The sequence below is a fragment of the Aphelocoma coerulescens genome, chromosome 5 (genome assembly GCF_041296385.1).
Source record: "Aphelocoma coerulescens isolate FSJ_1873_10779 chromosome 5, UR_Acoe_1.0, whole genome shotgun sequence".
Lineage (NCBI taxonomy): Eukaryota > Metazoa > Chordata > Aves > Passeriformes > Corvidae > Aphelocoma > Aphelocoma coerulescens.
This window is the reverse complement of record NC_091019.1, coordinates 19,599,189-19,610,915: the sequence shown is the minus strand read 5'-3', so window position 1 is coordinate 19,610,915 and position 11,727 is coordinate 19,599,189.

The following is an 11,727-nucleotide window of genomic DNA, read 5'->3' as shown; positions in this document are numbered from 1 at the left end:
CACTTTTCCTCCCTGCAAAAGCAGAAACCCATCAAAGGAAAGGACCCAACCTTGGCAGGGAGGTCAGCGGGGCTGTAAGCTACTGTTAATAGCTGAAGGAACCCAGCTCCCTTCCCCCAACTCACCACAAGGACCTCCTGAGAGTAGACAAAAGAAAGCTTGGAGGGTTAATCTCCCTGAGAAAAACAAGTGATTTTCCAGTAAACAACTGCAATAGCAAACAATGGGGGTGAAAAATAGTGATCATAAAAAAGTCGGTTTGGAGGAAGAGACGACCCACTAAGAGAGGTGTCCTTTGGCTGGGGGAAAAACACGGCAGCAGTTTGGTGAAGATTCAGCAGCAGCCACAGCAAAATAAACCCCACAAGTTGCCACTGGATCTACTTGTGTTTGTGCCTTTTGATCTTTTAATTGCTTCTTAGTTATCCTTCAGTGCAAATAAATAGTGCATTGTGTCAAGAAAGAGGAGGGGGGCGGGGAAGGGAAGAAAGAGACACAAAAGAAAGAGCTGTCGCCCAGAAGAGAAAAGGAACAGGTTCTTTCCTCCACCTTTAAAGGAGTGAATATATCTGTATTGGGGGGGAGGAAGGGGATAGGATTAGAAATCAAAGCGAAATTGGAGAGAAGCACATTAAGCCTCGGGCATCCTTACAGTAGGAAGAAAAGAGGGAGGTGGTAAAACCCTTTGGGAGTTTCTTCGGTGAGTTATGAGAGGATCCACGAGTGTAATATTGTTAAAGGTTAGCCGAAACCTAATTTAAACTAGGGATGTGTGACCTCCGCCCTTCATTTAATACAGTCATAAGGAACATTTCACTGCAGATAGCTGGAACAATAGCTGCCTCCACCCCAAACTCCAGCCCTTGGCATTGCCTGAGAGGAGGTCCTGCAAAGGAGAGCAGGAGAAGGACCTGTAAAGCCAAGGACGCAGCAAAGCTGAAGACAAGGAGGCAGAAAGAAAGCGATAGGAAGGCCTGTAGAGCACAGCACTGACCACCAAGGGTCTTGCAAAAACACAGCATCCCAGGAAGCATTTTGGTTTCAAAGTGAATGGGGCTGCAGCAGAGCATCACTTGAAAATGTTGAAAATACAATAAAAATAAACCACTGCCTCTTGCATTTGTCTGACCTCCGTGGTCATCGGTGCAGTTCAGGAGAGAAATCATGGCTGTGGGTTCCCACTAAATTTGTAAGGAGCAAGGACAGTGTTCACAATGCAAAGTCAAGCAAAGTGAGCTGAAACTGAGTGAAGCTAAAGTGGGAGCTGAAATAAAAGCAATATCTGAAAGGTGCCCTGTAACGACCAGGGGATGTCAGGGACTCGGAGGGAAAGCCTGTGCTGCTGCAGCAGCTCGGAAGCGTTAGGGCAGACTGCAAAGCCTCCTGGCGGCACTGCCCATCTGAGCTGATCAAAGCGTCTCGTGGGTGGCCACCAACACGTGGCGCTGGGCCGGAAGGCTTTCCAGGGAAAGGGGGAAGAACAGGAAACTTGGGCCAGCCTGGACCTTGCAGGCAGGGATGTGAGCTTCAGCAAAGGCAGAGGAATGTAAATAGCTGCAGAAATGCAGTGGTCCTGGGCCAGGGTGGATGTTAGAGATGCTGCTAGGGAGGTGAGCCAAGCAGATACCTTCAGGGAAGGGGATGTTTACATGACTTTTTCCTTCCTCTCCCACCTAAAATCCAAAGAGAGGAGAAGTCACCTAATCCCAGCCCAACCAATGCACCCTGTGATGCTCATTTGGTTTATTTCACAATTGCAGCACAAATGACAAGGTGGGCGGAGCAGGGATTCGCAGTGCATGGTTCAGGTGCTGTGCCTGCAGCACTACAGAGGTACCCCAGTTTGCATTTTCGTATGTCCCCCTAAAATCTCGTATGTCAAGACTGAGGACAGCCAGGAGAAACCAGACTGCTTTACTGACATGCCCCACAGATCTGGGCTGAGATGTCCAAGATGAGCCAAAAGGAAGGTGAGGGCAGGCTGTGGGTCACTGAGGACTAGAAGAAGTCATCCATAGCGAGACTGGAGAGGGATGAGCCAGAGTCCTATACACAGCTTTTTAATGGCTGAGGAATAGCCATACTTGGCCCAGAGCATCTCTCAGTGCCTTTAAGAAAATGATACCTTTTGCTTTGTATCAACCCAGGAACCTGACAATAACACCCTGTCCTTGCATGCTGAGATATATTGATCCTGGGACACACTGAACTGTTGGAACAGGAAAGATTCACTGGTGAAGGGGATGTGATATATGGAAGGTCCCTGCAAAAAAGCTGAAGTCAAAGAACTAAGAGTGAGAGAAATAATTCACCTGGGGCCCCTGGTCAACAAGGAACAAACAAGAGCAGGAGCTGGGCAGGTCTGTTTAGGACTCCTAGCACCCCTGGGTAGAGAGAACATTTTGAGGCCATGCTCCCAGCCCAGAGGGTTTTTGCTGCAGGATTGTTATATGGGCAGGGAAAAAGCCAGATGCCCTTAGACATCAGCAGGGCACCTTTTTTGGCATGTTCAGAGAGAAAGAGGGACTCTTATATCAACTCCTGCCCAGATCTACCACTGCCTTGGAGCAGTTACTGGACTTAGGTGTTCGGGAGAGGTGTTGGCAGTTGCTTCCTGAGGACCTGGAGGTTGCTGAGCAAAGCAAAAATGAAGTTATACCACGGTAAGTTATTGCCCTGTGTCAGAGGAATTTGTGGCAGTGGTAAAAAGCACTGTCAGAGAAAACAGTGTACTGTTTTCACCCCTGTTTATATGGAGGACAAACTATGCATTTTTTTATGGGCTGGACAGACTTGATATTCCGGTAATGTCTTTTAAAATTCAATGTCCCTGGTGACTAGAGAAAAGCTCCAGTGTGAGCAGCACACATGGCTCAAGAGGCTGCAGGAAGGAGCACATGGGGTAGAGAGGTGTCCCTGTGGGCAAGTGTGAGGGAGGAACAGAAAAAGCATAAATGATGTTCAGTGAGTGAAGCTTGGTGGGTCTGCTTGCTGGAATGCAGTCTACAGCATGGCCCAAAAAGAGGAGGCCAAGGGGTCCCAGGGTCAGATGATGCCAGAAAGGGAGAAAAGTGTCTGCTTTCTGCCCATCATCTGTGGAACAGCAAACATCTCTTGGTTATCCTTGGTTGCCAAGGAGGACTCCACCTCAGCTAATGAATTCCTGAAAGGAATTTCCAAGAAGGGTGGAATGGGGTAAAAAAGGAGAAATGCCTGCCCTTTCCCCAGCTTATTTTCATTGCAGAGGGAGCCCAGAAGGCTCCAAGTGTTGTCTGATGATTTGTGTCAAAAATGTGCAACAAACAGAGTAGCAGAGAAGTAAGATGTATCTGTGCCTGTGTTAACAGCTAAGTACATCCGCATTCCTGCTTTCCTTTTTTTCTAAGCATTTCCATCAAAATACCCACTGGAATGTCATGGGGAAGAAGTGGTCCAAAATTGTTTAATGACCAATAAAAGCTCCAGCAGGTACAATTAGTTCTTCCAAGCACCAGGAGATGAAGTTGGCTCTTTATAGCATTGTACAAATATGGGTCTGTCTACAGAGCAAGCTCTGAGTCAAAACATCCTGCAAATGAAACATGTTGCAGGAGACGGCAGGAAACCCTTTGCACTAGGAGTTCTTTGGGGCAAAGACTGTGACCCACGGCTGTGTCCCTGCAGGGATGGCCTAATGAGGATGCTCTGGGAAGGCAACACTAGTAGCAGGTTTCCCAGGGAGGAGCTGAGCAGCGGGAAGCTGGTGTGCAGGGATGCCATTTGCCTCCGAGCAGGAGCACACCATGTCCTCTAAGGGTGTCCATGTCTCATCCTCCAGCAAGGCACCCTTATACACACCACTTTGCTCTGTCTGCACTTGGAAAACTCAGGGATCGATGGTAAAAACGTTTTGTCCTGCTCACAGGAGTATCAGTGGGAACTGGTCAGTCTGGCTGCATATCGCTGGATTCATGAGAGGAAGCCCGTGAGCTTTTAGTAAGTTCTTCTTTCCCAAAAATCAGGACACAGCAGCTGTTTCTGAGATCCTCTCCAGCAGCCTCAACAGAACAGCCATCACTGGGTGGCCAGTGGCAATGCCAGTGATGGGCTATGCCAGAGGTGATTGCAGTCTTTATATGCACCAGCATTCCCTTGGTGCTACTTCTTGGAGACCTTCCTCTTGGCCTTGTTGTGCAATCAGCTCAGAAAAGCTGCCCAGGTGATGAGGGTGGTATTTCCAACCCTCTGCCCCTATGGATGCAGCTCATGCAGTTCAGATGCATTTGGAGGTGCATGGTTTGAGCACCCTTTCAATACTCTGCAGAAAATCAGACACAAGAGCCAGCTGCAAATACCACCATGGGATGGGTTATTTTTCCAAGTGCCCAAGGGAGCTGATGGCATGGGGCACAGAGGGTGATGCATTTTAGACAATATCTGTGGGGCCCTCATTTGCCACAGAGAGGTGGAGTGGTGCAGATATGTCTCTGTTGTGTAATTAATGGCTTTGAAAAAAAACCCCGAGTCTGTTGGCTAAGCCCACATACCTCTGAGGGGTTCTGGAATCCCAGCTATGTATCTTTCAGGCGTTTCTTCCTCTTTTTTTTTTTTTTTTCCTTTCTTTTTGCATTGCTGCTGTGCTTCAGTGCTGGTCTTTGTTTGCAGCTCTCATTGTCTTCAGTCAGAGAGTTGGGTGGCAGCATCTCCTCCAGGCCAGGGCTTCACACCTTATCAGGGATCTCTTCTTCAAGCCGGGGCTTTTTTGGAAGGACAAATGTGCTGCCAGGCCTAGCAACTGATGCTCTCATGTCTTAGCTGAGCAGTGAAGACCCCAAAGTAGGATGTGGGGCTGGGGTCCCATGGGCAGGAGACTGTGGTCATGGGGACAAGGAGCAGTATGGGGCTCACGCACAGCCTTCCTGTGCCGCTGCATCCACACAACACCTTAGGCAAGCCACTAAATTTTCATCCCTGTGCACCAGCTCATGACAGGGATAAGTCTGTCTCCTGTTGCCTTGTTGCCTTTGAGGCTGGGACTTCCAGCACCTACAGCTGGCAGGGGCTGTACGGGAGTTTGCAATAACTTACACCCCCACCTCATTCCCATTCCTGATGTGGGTGACACAGGGGCATCCTGTGCCCACCCATGCTGCCAGCATCTCCTCCGGACCACACTGCCCTTGCCATGGGTGATGGATGCCCAGGGGAGGGAAGAGGTGTGGGCAATTTGTTTTCTTGCTTAAACAAAACTGTCTCATAATCACAGCAAAGGAGGGGAGGCAACAGCTCTTGGCAAAGCAACTCACACTAAGTGCACTTCACTAGAAATGTTTATATTCTGCTGCTGAAAAATTCACTGAGCGTGGCAATCATGTGGCATGGTGCTGGCAGAGCCAAGCTGGATATTGTGCCCTGAGCCAGGTCCCAGACAGGGTGGGCCTGGGGATGTCACCAGCTCATAGCTCTTTCACCTTCTAGGACAGGTGTATGGCTGGGGTTGGCATCTCCAAGTAGTGTCACAGGGCAAGTAGGTATAACACAATCCTGTGTGATGGGGAGGAGGGTTTTTTATGCTGCCAGCTGTGTTTCAGAACGGCTCTGGTGAGAGAAGCAAAAATTTTGTAGAGATCCCAGCCCTTCTGGAGCAGGAGACCTCACACAGGGTAGGACCCTTGAGACTGCTAAGCTAATTACTAATTGCTTGGAAGGTAACCCTCCCCAAAAACCCGTGCATGTAAGCTTTTCAAAACAGCAGGTGGTATGCTTGCGTAGCACGTGCAGGCGTGTGTGTGTGTGTCCAAATGTATTTTTGGGCTGAGGGGGAAGCGAGTGCTTGTCTAAGTAGGTAGAGCCAAATGGCAGGTGATTCAGATGCTACCCCCTATTTCCGGCACCACTCTGGTGGTGTCACTTGAGTCCCCGTCTCTTCATCACCCAGAGATAACGGGCTCCAGAGAGGCCCTCTGAGAAGTCAACAGACAAAGGGTTAACTGGATTCCCAAGGCAGGTGGGAGCTCAAGTCAGACTGGGTGATATCGCAGACATGTTATTTGAAAAGCTAAGAAATTGTGGAATTCCTCACCTAATCCAACTTCCCCACAGTTTAAAGAAAGCTGCAGTGAAAGATATCACCACAGCCAGGGGAGACCCCCCACGAGCGCTTCCCTGCATAATCCATGTGTGGATAGGGGTGCCGTCAGCCACCTCCCGTGGCGCTGGGATTCTAACCCCGGTGCGTGTGCTCCCGGTGGAGCTCATGGGATGCACACCCTCAGTGCCCTGGCCTGTATGAGCTGGAGGTGACTCCTGCACCCCTGTGCCACTGCATGTGTGCCCTCCCTAACCCCGCAGCAGCCCCTCTGCCTTTACCTGAGCCAACTGGAAGGACGTGCTGCTGAGGCAGTGGTAGCCAGAGAGTAATTAAAACACGTGAACAAATGTTCAACGGGACAACACAAAACTTACTGGAAATAGTGCATTTGACTTCAGCTGGTCCCAGTTTAGGGCATCCCTGATTATGAGAGGTGGCTGTAGTGAGCTCTTGTAGCTATGCAAGGACGTGGACATGTCTAATGATCAGCAAGTGTAATGACAATGATGGAAATGGCATCCTTGTTTCAAATCTGCCCACCTCTCCTCCCTTCATTTCTCCAGGTGGGTCTCTTGCTGAGCCATCTCAGTCCACCAGGTTGATCTTTGTGCTGAAGGAATTTTTGTTTTGCCTGAAAGTAAGTTGCAGAGATTTTTGTTTAGATTTTTTTTGCATTAAAGGCAACCATTTCAAATATGCAGAGATCACACGGGTGTTTTTTAGTCAAAACAAGCACAGTAACCACAAGAGGTGCCAGACTGGAACAATCTCTTCTCCAAGAACCTAATCCAAAGTGGAAAAAAAATAAAAAAATGTTTTCCAGAGATAGAATGAATTCCTTTGTCTCTACATGTGATACAAGGAGAGAGAAAAATCCTACAATGGATAGCAGGCATCCCCTTCCCTTTTAGAGGAAAGTTGCTCTCCCTCCAAGAAACCTCAGTGTCCGAGGTGGGGAGTTATTTCAGGCCAGACCTGCTGGGTGCTGCTCCAGGGCTCCTGTCATTGGAGATGATGAGTGCCTGCAACTGCTGATTCATATGAGCTGCTTCGATATCCCTTTCTGGGGGAACCTCACTGTTTCCAGTGAGTCAGCCCAGGGGCTTCGGGCTCATTTGGGCAGGCTGAGTACTACCCTCGCTCACTAATTAACTTACATGAGCATCATCTCATATTTGTCTGAGTCACTGGGGTGTTTCAAGAGCTCCCATCTCAATCCCTTGAGACCCCACTCGCGTAGGGCAGCAGGTCCTGCCTTGCCCTATGCCAGAACCGTCTAGGGGAGGGTGATATTCCTGGGGATGCCTCACTGATCCCCCCACGTGCAGTTGGGGTGCAAACCCACTCGGTGGCTGATGCTTCGTGGCCGCTTTCTCCCACCCACGGCCGCCCTCGCCGTTCCCAGAGACCCACATGAGAGCAGTAATAGCACTGTCGGGGTATACAAAGTAAAAGATGACTCACTGCTAAGCCTTTGCTCCCACCTTCGGGAGGCAACCAGATAGGGAGTAATCTCCTGGGGAAGGGGGGTGGAATTTAAGTCAGACTGATTTTTTTCCTGAAAACCTTTCATTTAGTCTAAACAACCAGCTTGGGATGTTGGCACTTGGCTTTTAAATTAGGCATGCTTTTCTGGGCACGATTCTGCCAGGATAGCAATGACTGGAGCCAGGTTCTGGTCATCAGATTGGAGCCCCAGATCCCTGCAGTAAAATGGGGAAACAGCCCTTGAGCTTCAGTAACTGCTTTGAAGGGTCTGCCCTGGCTGGTGGGTGACGCATGGGGGGTGAGATCCAGGGAATGGTGCTAGTTTGCAAGTGGGCTACGTGACCCGCACGAGGCCACTGAGAAAGCTGGGGCTGAGGAAGCCACTTCCACCATGCTTGGAGGGTTTTGGTGGTGGTGGTTCCCATCTTCTGGGCTGCTCTTCTCCCTGCCACCACCACATGGCCTCTGGTTACCAAACATGCCAGCCTCTGTGACCTACCTCTCTCTGCCCACTGGTTTCCAGCACCAGGGTAGATCCTGTGGTGCTTTTGCAAGACCATCTAATGGGAGCAAGAAGCTCCTGAGGTCTTAAACCTGGGTGGTGTATGGAACTCCCTTGCAAGCAGCAGCAGCATCGCTGCATCCCAAATCCAGCTGCTCCAGGCACAGAATTAGCTGTGGGGTGGGAGGTGGAGGTACAGGAGGCTGCAAGACCCACTCAGACCAAACAAAATGGGGCAGGTTGCAGGGGCAGGGTGTGGCAGACAAGGGGAAGGGCACCACACCAGAGCTCCCACCACCTTGCAGGATGGAGTTCTCTCCTTCTTCTGCACCAGCCATCAGGTGTTGTCAAAATGGGGATTTGCAGTAGCACATGTGGAGGATATTACAGACTAAGTCTGATTTTGGAAGGCTGCTCATATGTAAAATGGATTTTCTGAAAACTTGGTTGTTCTTGCTGATTTCAAGTTAATCATAATAAAAGTCCAAATGAATCACTGCTTGAGCCATTTTGCATTGCCTTTTTCTCCCTATTCCTTCATTGAACCTGTCACAGGATTTGCCCTTCCATCTTCGTGAAGGCTTCCCAGTCCCAGTTTACTGTGAATGAGACAGGCTCAGCTTTTGAAAGAGTCACCCACATCACAAGCAAGCGCTGTCTTTTCTCTCAGATTTATTTTGAGTAACTATAAGCTGGAAATACCAGGCTGCCTTGGGTCGAGGCATCTCCACCTAAAAGCTGGGACCAAATAACAGCACATGGCAGAGCTGGTGGGACAGACAGTGTCTTCTGTTGCAGAGCTGCAGGAGATCTCTCCTGACCAGGGAGGAAGATTTAATTGGAAAGCAACTGCAGGTAGGAGGGAACATTTCCTTCTTATGGATTTATTCTCCTCATTTGATCCTGGCTTTGGGAAGGGAATGGTAAAATCAACAGGCTGCCTGGGCTGGTGGCAGGGTTCACTGCCACAACTCAGCTGTAATGGGGTATGACTGCAAAAGGGGGGATTTAAGCAGATTCTCTGGCCTTGGCTCTGTTCCACTGAACGCGTGTCATCTTCCATTGATTCAAACCCTACAAATCTTTTCTGCTGGCAGCTGGACTGTTCCTCTAAGTAGCTGCCTCTTGACCACCAAACACCACTCCAGGCCACATCTCAGAAGGCATTTGGCCACTGTGCACCATCCAGACTCTTCTCACAACCATCATCTTGGTTGCCACCAAGTCTCTCTTAACTTTTTTTTCAGCTATGTAGAGCCAGCTTCTTTGCTCTCTAGTAGAAAAGCACGTTTCAGGCAGGTTAGGTCATTCCTGCTGCTCTTTTCTGCTTCTTCCCCCAGCTCCCTTTCATCCCTGATGTATTTAGGGGTGAAAATGTGTCCCATTGTCTTTTATCAGGCTTGGAATAGGGTTTGCATGCGGTGTTAATCAGCCTGCGGTGGTGCTTACCATGCACAACACCTTCCTAACATTCAGTGCTTTGCTTTCCCCACTTAAACCTCACCCTGCAAGTGATTTAATGGCATTTATCTCATCCACATCAGAATCCTCTCATGGGCTTGTCCTAACACAATCCAGAGACACCTGACTTCGTTACATAGCTTTTAGTTATTGATCTGCTTAGAGACGAGTTGCAAAATTGCCCATTGGTGCTTGAAGAGCCTTCATTTAAAAATCTGTGGAATCCACATGGTTAGGGGAGGACCAGGCATGAGTCTTTGATGGTGTGCATTTGGAAAACTAATTATATTTCTAATATTGTGAGTGGAGAGCCCCCACCACCACTGAGGCATTTAATGGAGAATAATTTAGACCCTTTCCCTAACATAAGATACTGTTACAGATATTGCCACATGTTAAGTCTTTAATTCACTAAAGTAATACAAATTGCTCTGTGTGGCCTAAATTCAAATGAAGATCTGCTTAAAATGCTCATCTGGTTGGCAGAGCCGAGCCTGAGCTTCCCACAACTCCCAGCCCACAGATTGCCTCCTGATTCCAGCACCTATGTGAGACACAAGGACAATTGCTTTGGAAAGAAAATGCTATAGGGGTGATTCCTTCCTAATTGAGATGCAGCAATGACTTCACTTGGAAAGCCCAAAGCCCAAAGTTAGGAGCCCAAAGCAAGAACTGAGTGAAAGGGGGGCTCTCACTGGGCAGCTTAGAACAGGCTCTGCAAAATTCCCCAAGCCTAAGAGTCTCAAGCATGTCTCTCACTGTGGATCCTCATCTCTAGCTCATCCAGTACCCGAGGTCTCCAGGACGGTTCATGGCAGATTCCTTTCCCCATCCTCTGACAGCTGAGCATCACCAGGCTGGCAGCTGAGCCAGGGAGAACCTTTGTTTCAGCGCCCTATCACTCCCACCTTGAGTTTAGTACATTTTCTCAGCACTTCCCGAGCTGTCCCCGTGCATCCTGAAGCTCTGAGCACTCCCTCTGCTGGCTGTAGCATCACTTCATGACCCTCATCAGGGACTCAACCCGGTGAGGAGGTGCTGGCTGGGGTAATGGCTGTCCCCAATAACAGAATAGCTGGTCGAAGTTGCGGCATGGCCAAGGAGGAGGACCACGACCCCATAAAATGTGGTGTGCGGGAGTGAGGATTTGAGCACCAGCCCCGTGGCAAAGCTGGGTGGGGAGATGTCCCAGCTTTGACACGTTAATGTTTCCATTCAGGACATACATCTATGCTCAGGAAGCCCTTCAGCGCCAGGGCAAGCCACAAGAGCCCAGGGTGTTGTTGCACAGCACAGGCTCTTTGTAGCTGGAGGTTATTGCAGACCTAAACCTTGGCATGCTCAAAAAGGTGATTTGTGACTTGAAAACACAGGCCCATGCGACCCACCACAGGTCATAGGTCCCTGCTACATCAGAGGAAGTGCTGGGCCGAGGGCACAGAAAGGAGGTGGACTGCAGGGTGACAGTGAGCTGGTGCTGAGGGTGCCCTGGGCTGCGAGAGCCAGTCTGGTGGCCCCAGCTTCAAGAGCCAGGAGGTTCAGAAAGGTAACCAAACTCTTCCTTGAAGAAATACTACTCTTAAACAAAGAGAAGAGCAAAAGCAGCATCAGCAACCCCACTCATCACCACTGCAGGTCTCTGGCCATGCCAGGAGCAGTCTGTGGGTTGACAGGCAGTTTGTTTTCACTGCTCCAGCCACCTCCTTGCTGCCCCAGCTCTGCTGGTCCCACGGCCCTGGTGCAAAATCTCCCTCCAGCATCACATCTTCAGGGAGTTTTTCTCCAACACTCTATGTATTGATCAGGTTTTCTCCCCCATTTTTGCGGGTCCCCGGTGGCCGTGCCACCGTGCCCTACCCTAGACGGTGCTGCCAGGCAGCTGCAGGCAGGGGTGAGGGATCCGGTGTGGGCTGACCTGCGCTCCATCCCCTGGCAGCAGCTGGGACTGCAGGAGAAGGGAAAGCCGTCGCAGGAATCTGGCTTTGACAGATTCCCAACATTTTTGTGTTGCCCTACTTCAGTGCCAGCGCCACGGATAATTGCTCTGCTCTGAACAGATATGTGAAACCTCGGGATCTTTTCCAGGTTGTGAGGACTGTGAAGCCCAACAGGAGAGGATGAATTCCTCAGGAAAGGTTCCGGAAACTAAAACTGCACAGGCTAAAGGGGGAACTTGGGATGTTAAAGCCTTTTTGGAGATGAAGAA